This window comes from Accipiter gentilis, chromosome W (assembly GCF_929443795.1).
Source record: "Accipiter gentilis chromosome W, bAccGen1.1, whole genome shotgun sequence".
In the NCBI taxonomy this organism is placed as follows: domain Eukaryota; kingdom Metazoa; phylum Chordata; class Aves; order Accipitriformes; family Accipitridae; genus Astur; species Astur gentilis.
In genome coordinates, this window is record NC_064918.1 from 16932632 (window position 1) to 16949204 (window position 16573).

A 16573-nucleotide genomic window follows, 5' to 3' on the forward strand; every position below is an offset into this window, starting at 1 on the left:
GCCCGGGGGGGCGGGCTCTGCCCTCGTGGCCGCGGCGCGCGTGGGCCTGGCGGCGGTTCGACATGTGGGCGCGAGTGCGGTGGCCCACGGTGCGGGAGGCCCGGCCTCCCTCCCTCCACATGGCAGTGGCGGCGGTGCTGCCCGTCGCGGCGGCGCTCTGTGCGGCTTGAGGCGAGGGTCGCCGGGCAGAGGGGAGGGGTGGGGAGGAGAGAGGCTCCTCGGCTGAGTGCGGGACTGCCCCGAGGGCCTCGGTCGGCGGCCCTGCCTGTTCTTCCAACAGAAATACAATAAAACGGGTGGGTTTGTAATTCACCTTGGCTGAACCGAGCAGTGAGATGCTGGGTGGTAGTGTGCCTCCACAATGAGAGCGGGAAATGGTGGCTGGAAATGAAACTGTAGAGAGGTCTCACAGGCTCGCCCTTTATGCACAGCCTGCCTCTTGCGAAGCCTGTCTCATGCTTGTCATGGAAGAGAGCAAGAGACAGACATCTGCCTGGTAATGGAGCCAAGTGACAGCACTGGAGGTAGCACAGGTATTTTGGGTTCATACTGCTCAAAATGAAATCAGAACCTACCCATTGCTGGTGTGGTGTGTGTGTGATAGCAAGGGAGGAGGAGGGGGCGTGAGGAGGGAAGGCCAGGTTTTGAGTGACATTTGTTTTCACACACAAAACAGTTCACTCCAGTTAGATGACATTTCACTACCTCTGAGTGGCTGTTTCCATGTTCCAGAACATTACGCTGACTGAAAACACATGGTCAAGTACACAACCATACAGGTGCATGATGTGTGGGCTGCTTCACATGCAGCTGGAACACGCAGGGGTGCAATTCCTGATGGGAAGGCACAATCGTGTGAAGGAGGGCTGTGCCACCACGGGAGCCTGCCTGTCTTACTTTAAAGAGTAAAATGGCAGGTGTACCCAAGTGTGGATAAAAGCTTTTCACATATGCCTGTTACGGAGACTCACACAATCAAATCCAACAGGTGTTAAAAATCAGATTTATTCTTCAGTAAAAAAGTTAGTTAGAACTCCAATAACATTTGTGAACCACAGGTTCAATGATATAAGGGGAATTAATACTACACAGCCAACTTAAGAATTCTTAAGATTTAAAAATAATGACTCAAAATGTGCATATCACTCACCTAAAAGCTGAGGGCTCTCAACCTCGAGGAGTTACCTAGGGCGGCGTCCAGATCCAAGGGGAGAGTCCCCGACTGCAGACCCGCTGCTCCAAGGAGGACTGATTCAAAATGTCCTCTGGTGGGACCCCATTTATACCCTTGTCGAATCTGACCTGAGGTCAATTTAATCCCCATTGGCCAAAAGGTCAACACTTCAGTGTACCTGGCACATCTCGATTGGTCAGTTCAATTTTCAACCTGCCGCCTCTAAGGTTTGGGGTTTTTTTCCTCTCCTCCCTGCCCAGAGAAGTTTTGTTTCCTGTCGGGGCAGGTGTACCTGCCACAATGCCAAGCAGTGATTTTGGTTTTGTTTGTGTGTAAACAGGGATCTGGAGTCCGTGTTCAGATGGCTCCACCTCACATTGAAGTGCATCAGTTATAGTTAAGAAGTCTCCAGGAGACAGAGAAAAGGCTGTTGGACTGGAAGGAAGCAGGAGGTATTTCTAGATCCCAGATACTGCAAGTAGACTCAAAGGAAATAGGATATGTATTGCCTTGGGTATCTCTACACACATTATCCTGGGGACATTTGGAAAAGGGCTGGAAAGACACCCAAAATGTCAGGAGTGCATTAATGATAAAGTATAATATTTGGGGAGCTGTGGAGTGAGGTAGGATCTGAGAAAGCATCGAGTACTTCCAGTTCTGCCAATGGTAAGCAGCTGTTTACAAGCCATGAATGAGGAGTAGGGCCTTGGTCTCTCCTCTGAAAACTGAAAGATGTTGATATTTACCCTTAAAGAGTGTGAGTTTGTTTGGGTTACAGAATGAGGGGGAATCAATATCCACAGATGATATCACAGGAGCTATAACATTATGTGTACCTGCAAAAGCATAAAGGCACGTATTACAGAACATATGCATAGGTCCTGGGACACCATTTGGTTTGACATAGGTTTGTTTTTCACAAATTCTCAACACGCTTTTCATTTTGCACATTAAAAATATGTTAAGAAAGAATTAGTAAAGACTCCCAAGCTTGGCTCTGGTATTTTCAATGGTATTTGTCACTTCATTGTTACCCAGTTCCTCCTTTACAAAACAGACACTTAAAACAAACTTGTTAGAGAAACAGATGTGCAAATCTGAACACCACAGTTTTCACAGTGCAAATCAGGTGTGTTGGGGAGTTGTGTTTCAAAACTGGATCTGAGGGCTTTTCTCAACAATTCCAGCTCTAACAGAATGTTTACGCCTAGTGCACTCAAACACTCAAGGTTCAGATGATGTTAATGTGTTGTTAAGTGTGGAAGATGTTAACATTAACATGATGTTAGTGTGGAAGAGGATGGCAAGTGTAGATGCACCAGGATGTATTGCTGGAGGCTAGGCAGTGACCAGCATAGGAAGGAATATGCTTGCAGTGTGATTGGTTGAGGGCTGACATACATAAACCTTCCTCATCTGGAGTGATACTTTTCTGTATGATTTTATCCTAAAACAGTGAAGAGTGTGTGCACAGCTGCTAATGGCTCATGCACAGCTGCTGATAGACAAAACCCTCTTACTGGTTTATCCCCAGATGACATCCTCCTCCTTCCCACATCCAATGTCTGTCACCAAATGATAATTAAAAAGTAAGAAATCATTATTGTTTTACAGCATTGTGAAAGAATTAGCTCACATCATATTTGACAGAAACCCACAAAGGCAAAGGATGAAAAGGCTACATCACATTGTGCTGTTCCACGCACTCACATGGTTTACCACATCAGCATCAGTGGAACTGACACTTTCCTCACTTCAGTCATGCATATCCTGCAACCTTAACTTCCCTCTCCAAGAGAAAGCAATTTTCCTACCTCTTCACTCATTATTTCAGAGGACATCTGCATGCAGCCCTTGACCTGAATGGTCTCTCCCAGCATAAGCTAAACAACAGCTAGTCATGTACAGGAGAAAATAGGCTTGTAACGGAGTAAATCAGAACAGTGAAACAGAGACATTTACAGCTGCAGTAAGCAGATTCTGATGTACATTCCTTTAATTGGAGAAGCAGTGACATTGTATTAATGACGATGGTCCTTCATTTCTGGATGATGAAAATTGTGCACAACAAGAACATCAAATTTCTTATTTTATGAAATTTTGCTTTTGCTTGTATTTAATGTCTCATTTTGTCAATGTTTATCTATCCTTACTTATCATGGACTACAGAGCTACCAGAATGACTACCCCTGCCTAGCTGCCCCCTCTTTCTACAGTACAAGAATCTGAAAATATTCCATTTCATTTGGTGGCATTATATAGATCCAAAAGTGGTTTATTACATCAAAATGTCATATGATTTAGGAGAAGTTGTGAATGAGAGAAAATAACCTGCAATATATGTAATACATTCTCTGCATGCTTCTCAAACACAGCATATGTATAAACTACACAGGTACAAGTCTCTCTGTAAAACTGACATTTTAATATTTTGTGCTACCTGTGATCAAATCTTAGATTTTTATAATTTTTATTCTATGTAGAAGAAATGTATACTTATTCATGCATGTTCAAGTACTATGTCTTGAGTATTTGCATAGCCTAAATGGCATTAACATCTGAGCATCTTGCAATTTTTAATAGCAATCCTGAGACTGTAAGGCTGAGATAGAGGATTTTCATAATCTGTAGTTTTCATGTAGGAGAATGGATTCTTCTCCAGGTCAAAATAACTTACACTGTAGTCAACAAGAAAATTGACCTCTCCAGGCTAACATGTTAGTTTAGATGAGACAATTTTGGTTTCACAGACAGAAAGAAGTAATGGAGCATGGCATGTGTGAATAGTTCTGAAGACTGTACTAAGGCTACTGTGGTGGGTTGACCCTCGCTGGATGCCAGGTCCCCACCAAAGCTGCTCTATCACTCCCCCTCCTCAGCTGGACAAGGGAGAGAAAATATAACAAAAGGCTCGTGGGTCAAGATAAGGACAGGGAGAGATCACTAAACCAATTACCGTCACGGGCAAAACAGACTCAACTTGGGGAAATTAGTTTAATTTATTACTAATCAAATCAGAGTAGGGTAATGAGAAATAAAAACTAAATCTCATGGGTTGAGATAAGAACGGTTTAATAGAACAGAAAGGAAGAAAATAATAATGATAATAATAACTATATTAAAGGACAATAATATTAATAAAATTATCATTATCATTATTAGTTTCTTCTTTTCTGTTCTATTAAACTGTTCTTATCTCAGCCCAAGAGTTTTACTTCTTTTCTCGATTTTCTCCCCCCTCCCACTGGGTGGGGAGGGAGTCAGTGAGCAGCTGCATGGTGCTTAGTTGCTGGCTGGGGTTAAACCATGACAGAGCCGCTTCAGAAGTTGTTGGTACAGAAGCATAACTCCTCTTGGCACCACGATTGCCCATGCTACACTGGATGTTCAAAGGAAACATCCCCTCTACACATCATGCAACCAGCACTACATGGAGTAAGTGGATAGCATTGATCACGCAACGAGCTCGACTGGGGAAATCCAACCACCCAGGAACCCTGGAAGAGATCATGGACTGGCCAGAAGGCAGAGATTTTGGAGCATCGCCTGAGGAGGTGGCTCGTGCCCAAGAGGCACCACCATATAACGAGTTATCAGAAGACGAAAGGCGTTATGCTTTGTTTACTGATGAATCCTGTCATGTGGTACAGAACCATCAGAAGTGGAAAGCTGCTGTGTGGAGTCCCACACAACCAGTCGTTGAGGCCACTGAAGGAGAAGGCGAGTCAAGTCAGTTTGCAGAAGTGAAAGCCATCCAACTAGCCCTAGATATTGCTGAACGAGAAAAGTGGCTGGTACTCTATCTCTATACTGACTCCTGGATGGTGGCTAATGCCCTATGGGGGTGGCTACAGCAGTGGAAGACGACCAATTGGCAATGCAGGGGTAAACCCATCTGGGCAGTTGCATTGTGGCAGGACATTGCTGCCTGTGTAGAACACATGGCTCTAAAGGTATGTCATGTAGATGCTCACATGTCCAAAAGCTGTGTCACTGAAGTAAATCAAAATAATGAACAGGTATGATAGCATATGTCCATACATTCTGTATGGTATGTCTAAATATTTTGATGGTTTTAATATTTTGTACCAGACATGGAAACTGGTTTGCTGCTAGGTGACTGTAAAAGTGAGATTTGGTGAATAATTATTAGAAATCTTATACTAACACTATGGTTGAAACAATAGACAAAAGTATAGCCAAGCAATTAACTAGTTGAGATAGTTCCTCATAAGTTTTGCAGTTCTTGGCTCTTATGACTGGATGTTCCTGTACGCTAGATGAGAACAATGTTGAAACTGACCACATGTGATTGAAACTTTATTAAGCTTCAAGATCAAACAACAAGGACAAGAACAAAGACTTCAAGGACAGCAAACAGAATCTCAAAGGGGTCGGTGGTTGTAAAAGCAGCCCTTCAACTCAAATGAATTCTTCATTGCGCATGATCAGATGTACGCAGTACTATGATAATCAGTTACAATAATTTTTATGTATATGTATACTAATTTGATTAATATGTAATTGTTACTCCATATAACCTGTTTGTGCTGAAGCTGTGGAATGCACGCTAGGTGGAATTATCCCCCGTGCATCCAGCATGGCAATAAAGAATGCCTGCTTTCTAAAACTCCAAGACGAGTCTTAGAGAGTTTCTTCAACCGGCTTTTAGGCATCAGGTACACAATGCTGCCAAAATAGAAGTAGCTCAGGTGGACCTGGACTGGGAGCGTAAGGGTGAGCTATTTGTAGCTCGATAGGCCCACGAAACATCAGGACATCTAGGGAGAGATGCAACCTATAGGTGGGCTCGTGATCGAGGGGTGGACCTGACCATGGAGGCCATCACACAGGTCACTCATGAATGTGAAACATGTGCTGCAATCAAGCAAGACACCAGAGTAAAGTCTCCCTGGAACAGAGGGCAGTGGCTGGGCTTTCGATATGGCGAGGCCTGGCAAATTGACTACATTGGACCACTGCCACGAACACGCCAAGGCAAGCGCTATGTACTCACCATGGTGGAAGCAACTACTGGTTGGCTAGAAACATATCCTGTAAACCATGCCACTGCCCAAAACACCACCTTAGGCCTTGAAAGGCAGGGCTCATAGAAAGGGCTTTAAACTAGGTTCGAAAGGGGAAACTATGTGCACTAGAGATGAGTCTGGGGGCATCATGACGATGTTAGGGGTGGATTCGATAACCCAGCTCAAATGCATCTATGCCAATGCACGCAGCATGGGCAATAAACAGGAGGAGCTGGAAGCCATTGTGCAGCAGGATAGAGATGACTTAGTCGCCATCACGGAAACATGGTGGGATGACTCCCATGACTGGAGTGCTGCAATGGATGGCTAAAGCTCTTCAGAAGGGATAGGCAAGGTAGAAGAGGTGGTGGGGTGGCTCTCTATGTTAGGGAGTGTTTGGACTGTACAGAGCTACACAATTCTGATGACAAGGTGGAGTGCTTATGGGTGAGGATGAGAGGGAAGGCCGATAAGGCAGATATTGTGCTGGGAGTCTGTTATAGACCTCCCGACCAGGTTGAAGAGATGGATGAATTGTTCTACAAGCGACTGGCAGTAGTCTCAGAATTGTGTACCCTTGTCCTTGTGGGGGACTTGAACTTTCCAGACATCTGCTGGAAATACAACACAGCAGTGAGTAAACAATCTAGGAGATTCCTGGAGTGTGTGGAAGATAACTTCCTGACACAGCTGGTGGGTGAGCCAACCAGGGGAGGAGCCTTGCTAGATCTCTTGTTTACAAACAGGGAAGGATTGGTAGGAGGTGTGATGGTCGGACGCTGTCTTGGGCTTAGTGACCATGAAATGATAGAATTTTCAATTTTTGGTAAGGCAAGGAAGGTGGTCAGCTAAACCACCACTATGGACTTCCGGAGGGCTAACTTTGGCTTCTTCAAGGCACTGGTTGAGAGAGTCCTTGGGAGACGGTCTTGAAGGGCAAAGGGGTCCAGGAGGGATGAACATTCTTTAAGGAAATCTTAATGGCTCAGAACCAGGCTATTCCCATATGCCGCAAGTCAAACCGCTGAAGAAAATGACCGGCCTTGCTGAATGGGGAGCTTTTGCTAGGACTCAAGGAAAAAAGAAGAGTTTATCATCTCTGGAGGAAAGGGTGGGCAACTTGGGAGGAGTACAGGGATCTTCTTAGATCACACAGAGAGAAAATTAGAAAGGCAAAAGCTCAGCTAGAACTAAATCTGGCCACTATTGTAAGGGACAATGTCGTGGTTTAACCCCAGCCAGCAACTAAGCACCACGCAGCCGCTCACTCACTCCCCCCCACCCAGTGGGATGGGGGAGGAAATCGGGGAAAAAAAAGTAAAACTCCTGGGTTGAGATAAGAACGGTTTAATAGAACAGAAAAGAAGAAACTAATAATGATAATGATAACACTAATAAAATGACAACAGTAGTAATAAAAGGATTGGAATGTACAAATGATGTGCAGGGCAATTGCTCACCACCCGCCGACTGACACCCAGCTAGTCCCCGAGCGGCGATTCTCTGCCCCCCCTACTTCCCAGTTCCTATACTAGATGGGACGTCACATGGTATGGAATACACCGTTGGCCAGTTTGGGTCAGGTGCCTTGGTTGTGTCCTGTGCCAACTTCTTGTGCCCTGGCTGGGCATGAGAAGCTGAAAAATCCTTGACTTTAGTCTAAACACTACTGAGCAACAAATGAATACATCGGTATTATCAACATTCTTCACATGCTGAACTCAAAACATAGCACCATACCAGATACTAGGAAGACAGTTAACTCTATCCCAGCTGAAACCAGGACAGACAACAAAAAATGTTTTTACAAATATGTTAACAGTAAAAAGAATCCCAAGGAGAATATCTTTCCTTTAATGGATACAGAAGGGAACGTAGCCACCAGAGATGAGGAAAAGGCTGAGGTACTTAATGCCTTCTTTGCCTCAGTCTTTAATAGTGAGTCCAGTTATCCTCAGGGTACTCCACCCCTTGAGCTGGAAGGTAAGAATGAAGAGCATAACATACCCCCCTTAATCCAGTAGGAAATAGTTAATGACCTGCTATGCTATCTGAACACTCAGAAATCTATGGGACCTGATGGGATCCATCCAAGAGTACTGAGGGAACTGGCAGAGGTCCTTGCCAAGCCACTCTCTATTATCTATCAGCCATCCTGGTCAACGGGGGAGGTCCCAGAGGACTGGAGGCTTGCCAATGTGACTCCCATTTATAAGAAGGGCCGGAGGGAGGATCTGGGGAACTACAGGCCTGTAAGCCTGACCTCGGTACTGGGGAAGATTATGGAACATTTTGTCTTGAGAGCACTCACATGGCAAGTCCAGGATAAGAAGGGGATCAGGCCCAGTCAGCATGGGTTTTCGAAAGGCAGGTCCTGCTTGACCAACCCGATCTCCTTCTATGACCAGGTGACCCACCTAGTGGATGAGGGAAAGGCTGTGGATGTTATCTGTTGGGAATTGGCTTGATGAAAAAGGACATGGGTCTATAGAAAAGTTGTGCGAGCAGAGTTCTGTGTGAAAGAATGTCAGTTTGAGCAGCAAGATTAGGCCTTGGCCGAAGACTGCTGGCTTTACTGATAGCAGGAGAAAAACAGCAGCTGGTCTCGCAGTTATCAGGAGAAAGACAGAGACGGTGTGACCTTGGCATAACTTCATAAGTAACTTTTTAAGAAGTTCCCATGAGAAAGTTATGGAACACGCATAGCTGCCAGCCACAAGTGGGTGTGTTTTAGTAATGAATAAACATTAGCAATGTACCAATCATATTAGGACTAGTAGGCATAATTATCGCAAACTGTATAAATATGAGCTATCCGTGCAAATAAAGTTGAATCACTTCTATCACTCATATTGGGTCGACTTATGTGCATTCCTCCGCCGCTCCAACAGTTATCTATCTCGACTTCAGCAAGGCCTTTGACACTGTCTCTCATGGCATACTCCTTGAGAAACTGGCATCTCATGGCCTGGATAAGTGTGCTCTTCACTGGGTGAAAAACTGGCTGGATGGCCGAGCCCAGAGGGTAGTGGTGAATGGGGTGAAATCCAGTTGGCGGCGGGTCACAAGTGGTGTTCCCCAGGGCTCAGTGTTGGGCCCTGTTCTATTTAATATCAGTATCGATGATTTGGATGAGGGGATTGAGTGCACCCTCAGCAAGTTTGCAGATGACACCAAGTTGGGAGGCAGGGTCGATCTGCTTGAGGGTAGGGAGGCTCTACAACTTTATCGTTCTCTACAACTACCTGAAAGGGGATTGTAGTGAGGTGGGTGTTGGTCTCTTCTGTCAGGTGGCTGGAGATAGGACAAGAGGAAATGGCCTCAAGTTGAGGCAAGGGAGATTTAGGTTAGATATTAGGAAAAAAAATTTTACTGAGAGGGTTGTCAAACATTGGAACGGGCTGCCCAGGGAAGTGGTTGAGTCACCATCCCTGGATATATTCAAAAAGCGAGTGGGCAGGGTACTTCAGGACCTGGTTTAGTGGGCATGGATGATGGTTGGATGAGGAGATTGAAGTAGACGGACGCCTGTAATCTTGAAAGCAGACGACAGACGACCCTTTATTGCTAAAACACACACATACTTATAGTCACATATTCTGCAAAGTCACTGTCCAGGCGCACAAGCATAAAATATGATTGGTTATATCTACACTGTACACGCACATAAACATAAGATATAATTGGTTATACTAACTCTGTACACACGCATAAACATAGGACATAATTGGTTATATCAACTAAAACATGCAAAACTTGTCTCAGTCTAATTGGTCAAGATAAACTGCCGAATTGAGGTTGTTTGTGCCAAGTTCCCTTTATGGAGGAATGCGCACCTGTGTTCTTCTAATTGGCATGTTTCTTTTTTTGTCTTCTTGTTTATTCTGTTCAAGGCCTTCTAAAAGCATCTGGAATGCTCTTGCGACTGTTAGCTAAATATGTGTCCAAATTTGGACTCGATGATCTTGAAGGTCTTTTCCAACCTAAATGATTCTATGATTCTATGATTCTATGATTATGGTGACATGGTACCCAGAAAGAATTGAATCAGACAATGGGACTCATTTCCGAAATAACCTCATAAGCTCCTGGGCCAAGAAACACGGCATTGAGTGGGTGTACCACATCCCCTATCACCCGCAGGCATCTGGAAAAACTGAGAGATATAATGGACTGCTGAAGACTATGTTGAGAGTGCTAGGCAATGGGACATGGAAGCATTGGGATACAAATTTAGCAGAAGCCACTTGGCTAGTTAACTCTAGAGGATCTGCTAACCGTCCTGGTCCTGCCCAAACAAAACCCCTACTACTGTGGGAGGAGATAAGGTCCCCGTAGTGCATATGGGGAAGTGGCTGGGGAAGGCAGTGTGGATTGCACCTCCCATGGGAAAAGGCAAACCCATTTGTGGGATTGTCTTTGCTCAGGGACCTGGGTGTACTTGGTGGGTAATGCGGAAGGATGGGGAGACCCAGTGTGTGCCTCAAGGACATTTAACCTTGGGGGAAAAATAATCTGTGATGTGAGTTGTATGTTGTAGGAAGTAATGTAGCAGGAATGACCTGAACTGCAGAGGAGTGAACTTTGCAAGGAACCAGACAAGTGCATCGGTGACCCAAACCAAGCCGACGTTGGTGCCCAACGATTGAACGTACTGCTTCTCCTGTCCTGACCACTCATCTTGATGGATGGGGCCCAAGTCATAACCTGTGTGTGAACATCTGAAGGAGTGGAAGAAGCCCATGGAATTTCTATCTGTTAAAGGACAGGGGATAGTAGTTAATAAGAATGTATAAATCTGTATGTTGGGTATAAAGGTGGTTTAAGTATGTAGTTTCAGTTGTGAGTGTTGGTAAGAAGGGATTTCAGTAATGAGAATTAAATACAATGGCTTGGTTAGAAGATATATGTGTATTAAATTATGTGGGACCTGAGCATGACGCAAATGGTATGGAATAAGGGGTGGAGATTGTATTGGGTCTGGCTGAGATGGAGTTAATTCTCCCCATAGCAGCCCTCATAGTGCTGTGCTCTGCATCAGTAGCTAGAAAGGTGTTGATAACACACCAGTGTTTTGGCTACTGCTGAGCAGTGCTGGCACAGCATCAAGGCTGTCTTGCCAACATTCTTGCCCCCCTCAACAGCAGGCTGGAGCTGGGCAAGATCTTGGGAGGGGACATAGCCATGACAGCTGACCTAAACTAACCAAACAGATATTCCATACCATATGATGTCAGCTCAGATATAAAAGCTAAGTGAAGGGAGACGGGAGGGCAATTTTGTCTTCCGGAGCAACCACTACAGATACTGAAGCCCTGCTTCCCAGGAAGTGGCCAGACATCGCCTGCTGAGGGGAAGTAGAGAATAACATCATTTGTTTTTCTTTGCTTTTGCGCGTGACCTTTGCTTTCACTTTATTAAACTGTCCTTGTCTTGACCCATGAGCCTTTTGTTATATTTTATCCCCTCTGTCCAGCTGAGGAGGGGTAGTGATAGAGCAGCTTTGGTGGGCACCTGGCACCCAGCCAGGGTCAACCTACCACAATTAGTCCATGGCAAATGGTGAGGCTGTGTTTCCACCCCTGGGGCAGTCGATTCCAGGTTTACTGGACACCCCTCCAAGTGAAGCAAACTGGCCAGCACTCTGCTGCCAGAGGGATTGAGGAAAATTCATTAGCTATGACAATAGTGGCATAGCATTTGGCTGCCTTTGACTCTAGTTTGTATTGAAGTTCTAGCATATCGAGCACAGCAGACCTCAGCGGTGGCGTGACTTCATTCAGGCTACAACGGTCAACTGTTCGTCTCCACTCCCCATTAGGCTTTCGCACTGGCCATATGGGACTATTAAAGGGTGAGTGAGTTCTGCTGATCACTCCTTGGCTCTCCAGTTGGTGAATCAACTTGCGGATGGGAATCAGAGAGTCTCGGTTGGTGCGATATTGCCGCCGGTGCACCATCGTGGTAGCAATTGGCACTTGTTGTTCTTCAACCTTCAGCAACCCCACAACCGAAGGGTCTTGAAAGAGACCAGGCTGGGTAGACAGCTGTTCAGTGCCCTCTGTCTCCAAGGCAGCTATACCGAAAGCCCACTGATACCCCTTTGGGTCCTTGAAATACCCTCTCCTGAGGTAGTCTATGCCAAGGATACACAGAGCCTCTGGACCAGTCACAATGGGGTGTTTCTGCCATTCATTCCCAGTTAGGCTTACTTCAGCTTCCAATACAGTTAACTCTTGAGATCCCCCTGTCACACCAGAAATACAAATAGGTTCTGCCCCTTTAAAACTTGGTGGCATTAGAGTACATTGTGCACCAGTGTCTACTAGAGCCTTGTACTCCTGTGGGTCTGACGTGCCAGGCCATCAAATCCACACTATTCAATAAACCTGGGTGTCCCTTTTCTCCGCCTGGCTGGAGGCAGGGCCCCTCTAATTCCGGTCAGAGTATCCATTACCCAGTTCTTGTAAAATTGACTCAGAAGTCCCTTCAAGAGGATCAGAAGAAAGATCATCCCTTCTAGTCTGTTTGGAAACTGGAGAGGCATTTTGCCTAGAAGAATCCCCTTTTTTGGTGGGTTTTCCTCGCAACTCACATACCCGTGCATCTAGGACCAAGGTAGGTTTTCCGTACCATTTCCTCATGTCCTCTCCGTGGTCACATAGGTAAAACCACAGGGCACCTTGCGGTGTGTATCTTCTATTTTCTCTCTCTTGGGCAGAGGAACACTCACTCCTAATAGCTGAGACATTGGTCCTTACAGGTGGGAAGTAGGACATATCCTCTTTGAATTGCTGGAAATCCCAGGACAGCTTCTCCATAGCTGAGATGCAGGCTTGTAGGGAGGAGGAGAGATTTTCTTCGTATTGAGCCATTTCATCCACCGTCGGTGCCTCTTCGTCTTTCCAGGTAATTATTGCCAGTGAGTTGACATAGGATGATGGTGCGTTCCATACAAACTTCTGCCACATGGGTCATGTGCATTGAACTTCATCTGGATCTCTGGATAATTGTGCATTGTCACACAATTGTGAGTGGTCACAGTGACTGTTGCTTTGTTGTTAGATCCAGAGACCTTCTCTTCCCCTTGACGGTACTGAGTGGTGTTGAACAGGGCTTGATAGGTATAGGCCAGGCCCTAGCACCTTGCAGTGATTTGTGTCTCCCTGGTATTGCCGGGGTGACAGCATACTTTTTTCCAAATGTTCTACTAGTTATTCTGGATTCTGCACTTGTACATGGTTGAAGTTCCAAAACACTGGAGGTGCCCGCTTTTCTAGGTACTTGCCCATACTACTCCACACACCCTGCCACTCATAATTATCCAGCCTCAGGGTAGATCTCTGGGTGATCTTCTTAAATAGTTGTTTAACTTCTTTAAACAAGACCTGAACCACAGTCAGGAACATGCTAGTTCCTATCAATAGGACCATGCTGGTCTCAACATCCCAAGGGTATTGAAAAATTTCAAATTTCTCAAACGCTATTGTAACTAGAGTGGAGGGGAAGGGGAAGGGGAAGAAAGGTGTCTCACTAATAGATTGGCACTCCAAGGAGGAAAGGTAAAGGGTGTAATTATTAATAGTTTCCCACAGATGGCTCCTGAAGTATAGAGGTGACAACAATGCTGAGTACAAATAACGGATTAGTCCCACGACTGATATTTTTATGATATCATAAGCCGGTATTACACAATACATCAAAGCGAAAAACGTAATCCACCCCCCATGGATGATAAGCAGCAGCCCAGGGACTACATACAGCAAGTGAGGTGATACATAACAGAACTCTAAGAATGAGCGCCACAGCTCTAAGAACTCATAAATCGACATTGTGACCACCGACTATTAAATTAATATATGGAATGCTTGTAACAAATTCGTTTTAACAAGCTCTGGTTAGGTCTGTCATTATCTAAAACCTTTGAAACTCACTGGAGGGGCACAAGAAGTTGGGAGGGGACACAGCCAGGGCAGCTGACCCAAACTGGCCAAATGGGTATTCCATACCATGTGACGTCATGTCTAGTATATATACTGGGGGGAATTGGCCAGGGGACAGTGTTTGAAGAATGCATATTCCAAATTACAGTCAAATTGTAAGCCCTCTCTATCAAGTGACCAGGAAAAAGAATGATTTTAAATGGGGCCCTGAGCAACAACAAGCCTTTGAACAAATTAAGCGGGAGATTGTTCATGCCATAGCTCTTGGACCAGTCCGGACAGGAGAAGATGTTAAAAATGTGCTCTATACCATAGCCAGGGACAATGGTCCTACTTGGAGGCTCTGGCAGAAAGCACCTGGGGAGACCTGAGGCCGACCCCTGGGGTTTTGGAGTCGGGGATATTGAGGATCCGAGGCTCGCTATACTCCAACTGAAAAAGAGATATTGGCAGCATATGAAGGAGTTTGAGCTGCCTCAGAAGTGGTTGGTACTGAGACACAGCTCTTCTTAGCACCTCGACTGCCAGTGCTGGGCTGGATGTTCAAAGGGAGGGTCTCCTCTACACATCACGCGACTAATGCCACGTGGAGTAAGTGGATCGCACTGATCACACAACGGGCTCGCACAGGAAACCCCAGTCGCCCAGGAATGTTAGAAGTGATCACGGACTGGCCAGAAGGCAATGATTTTGGAATGTCGCCAGAGAAGGAGGTGGCACGTGTTGAAGAAGCCCCGCTGTATAATAAACTGCCAGAAAATGAGAGGCAATATGCCCTGTTTACTCATGGGTCTTGTCGCGTGGTGGGAAAGCATCGAAGGTGGAAGGCATCTGTATGGAGTCCTACATGACAAGTCGCAGAAACTGCTGAAGGAGAAGGTGAATCGAGTCAGTTTGCAGAGGTGAAAGCCATCCAGCTAGCATTAGATATTGCTGAAAAAGTGGCCAGTGCTCTATCTCTGTACTGACTCATGGATGGTGGCAAATGCCCTGTGGGGGTGGTTACAGCAATGGAAGCAGAGCAACTGGCAGCGCAGAGGTAAACCCATCTGGGCTGCTGCACTGTGGCAAGATATTGTTGTTCGGATAGAGAAGCTAGTGGTAAAAGTACGTCATGTAGATGCTCACGTACCCAAGGGTCGGGCCACTGAAGAACATCAAAACAACCAGCAGGTGGATCAGGCTGCCAAGATTGAAGTGGCTCAGGTGGACCTGGACTGGCAACATAAGGGTGAGCTATTTATGGCTCTGTGGGCCCATGACACCTCAGGCCATCAGGGAAGAGATGCAACATATAGATGGGCTCATGATCGAGGGGTGGACTTGACCATGGACACTATTGCACAGGTTTATCCATCAATGGGAAACATATGCTGCAATTAAGCAAGCCAAGCGGTTAAAGCCCCTGTGGTATGGAGGGCGATGGCTGAAATATAAATATGGGGAAGCCTGGCAAATTGACGATGTCACAGTCCCACAAACCCGCCAGGGCAAGCGCCATGTGCTTACAATGGTGGAAGCAACCACTGGATGGCTGGAAACATATCCGTGCCCAATGCCACTGCTCGGAACACCATCCTGGGCCTTGAGAAGCAGGTCTTGTGGCAACATGGCACCCCAGAAAGAATTGAGTCAGACAACAGGACTCATTTCCGAAACAACCTCATAGACACCTGGGCCAAAGAGCATGGCATTGAGTGGGTGTATCACATGCCCTATCATGCACCAGCCTCTGGGAAAATCGAGCGATACAATGGACTGTTAAATGCTACATTGAGAGCAATGGGGGGTGGAACTTTCAAACATTGGGATACACATCTAGCAAAAGCCACCTGGTTAGTCAACACCAGAGGATCTGCCAATCGGTGTGGCCCTGCCCAATCAGAACTTTTACATACTGTAGAAGGGGATAAAGTCCCTGTAGTGCACATGAAAAATATGTTAGGGAAGACAGTCTGGGTTACTCCTGCCTCAGGCAAAGGTAAACCCATTTGTGGGATTGCTTTTTCTCAAGGGCCTGGGTGCACTTGGTGGGTGATGTGAAAATATGAGGAAGTCCAATGTGTGCCTCAAGGGGATTTGATTTTAGGTGAGAATAGCCAATGAATTAAACTGTATGATGTTGATTGCTATACAACCCTGCCACTGTATGTTATCATTACTATAATTGTTATATGCTATATCCATAGTACTATAGTAAGAATCACTTAGATCAAGCAAGAAAAACTGTGATAAAACTGAGCAAAGCGCAGTAGTGATGGAACCAGAACTGACTCCAGCATTCAATAATCCAGCACTACACACTATCCTCCTGCTGTGTCCAATGTCATCCACTCACCATACCACACTGAAGTCCGATCCTGCTCTGGTTACTGAGAGGACTTTGCACCATCCCTCCTGACCAGAAAAATTGGTATGACAGT

The 16573-nt window shown here is 45.7% G+C and overlaps 1 protein-coding gene across 1 annotated transcript in view; it reads left to right on the top strand.

Moving 5' to 3' along the window:
• LOC126035329 (endogenous retrovirus group K member 5 Gag polyprotein-like) overlaps positions 1-16573 on the top strand; it is a 203996-nt gene that overhangs the window by 168568 nt on the left and 18855 nt on the right. The gene's annotated exons all lie outside the window — the stretch shown is intronic.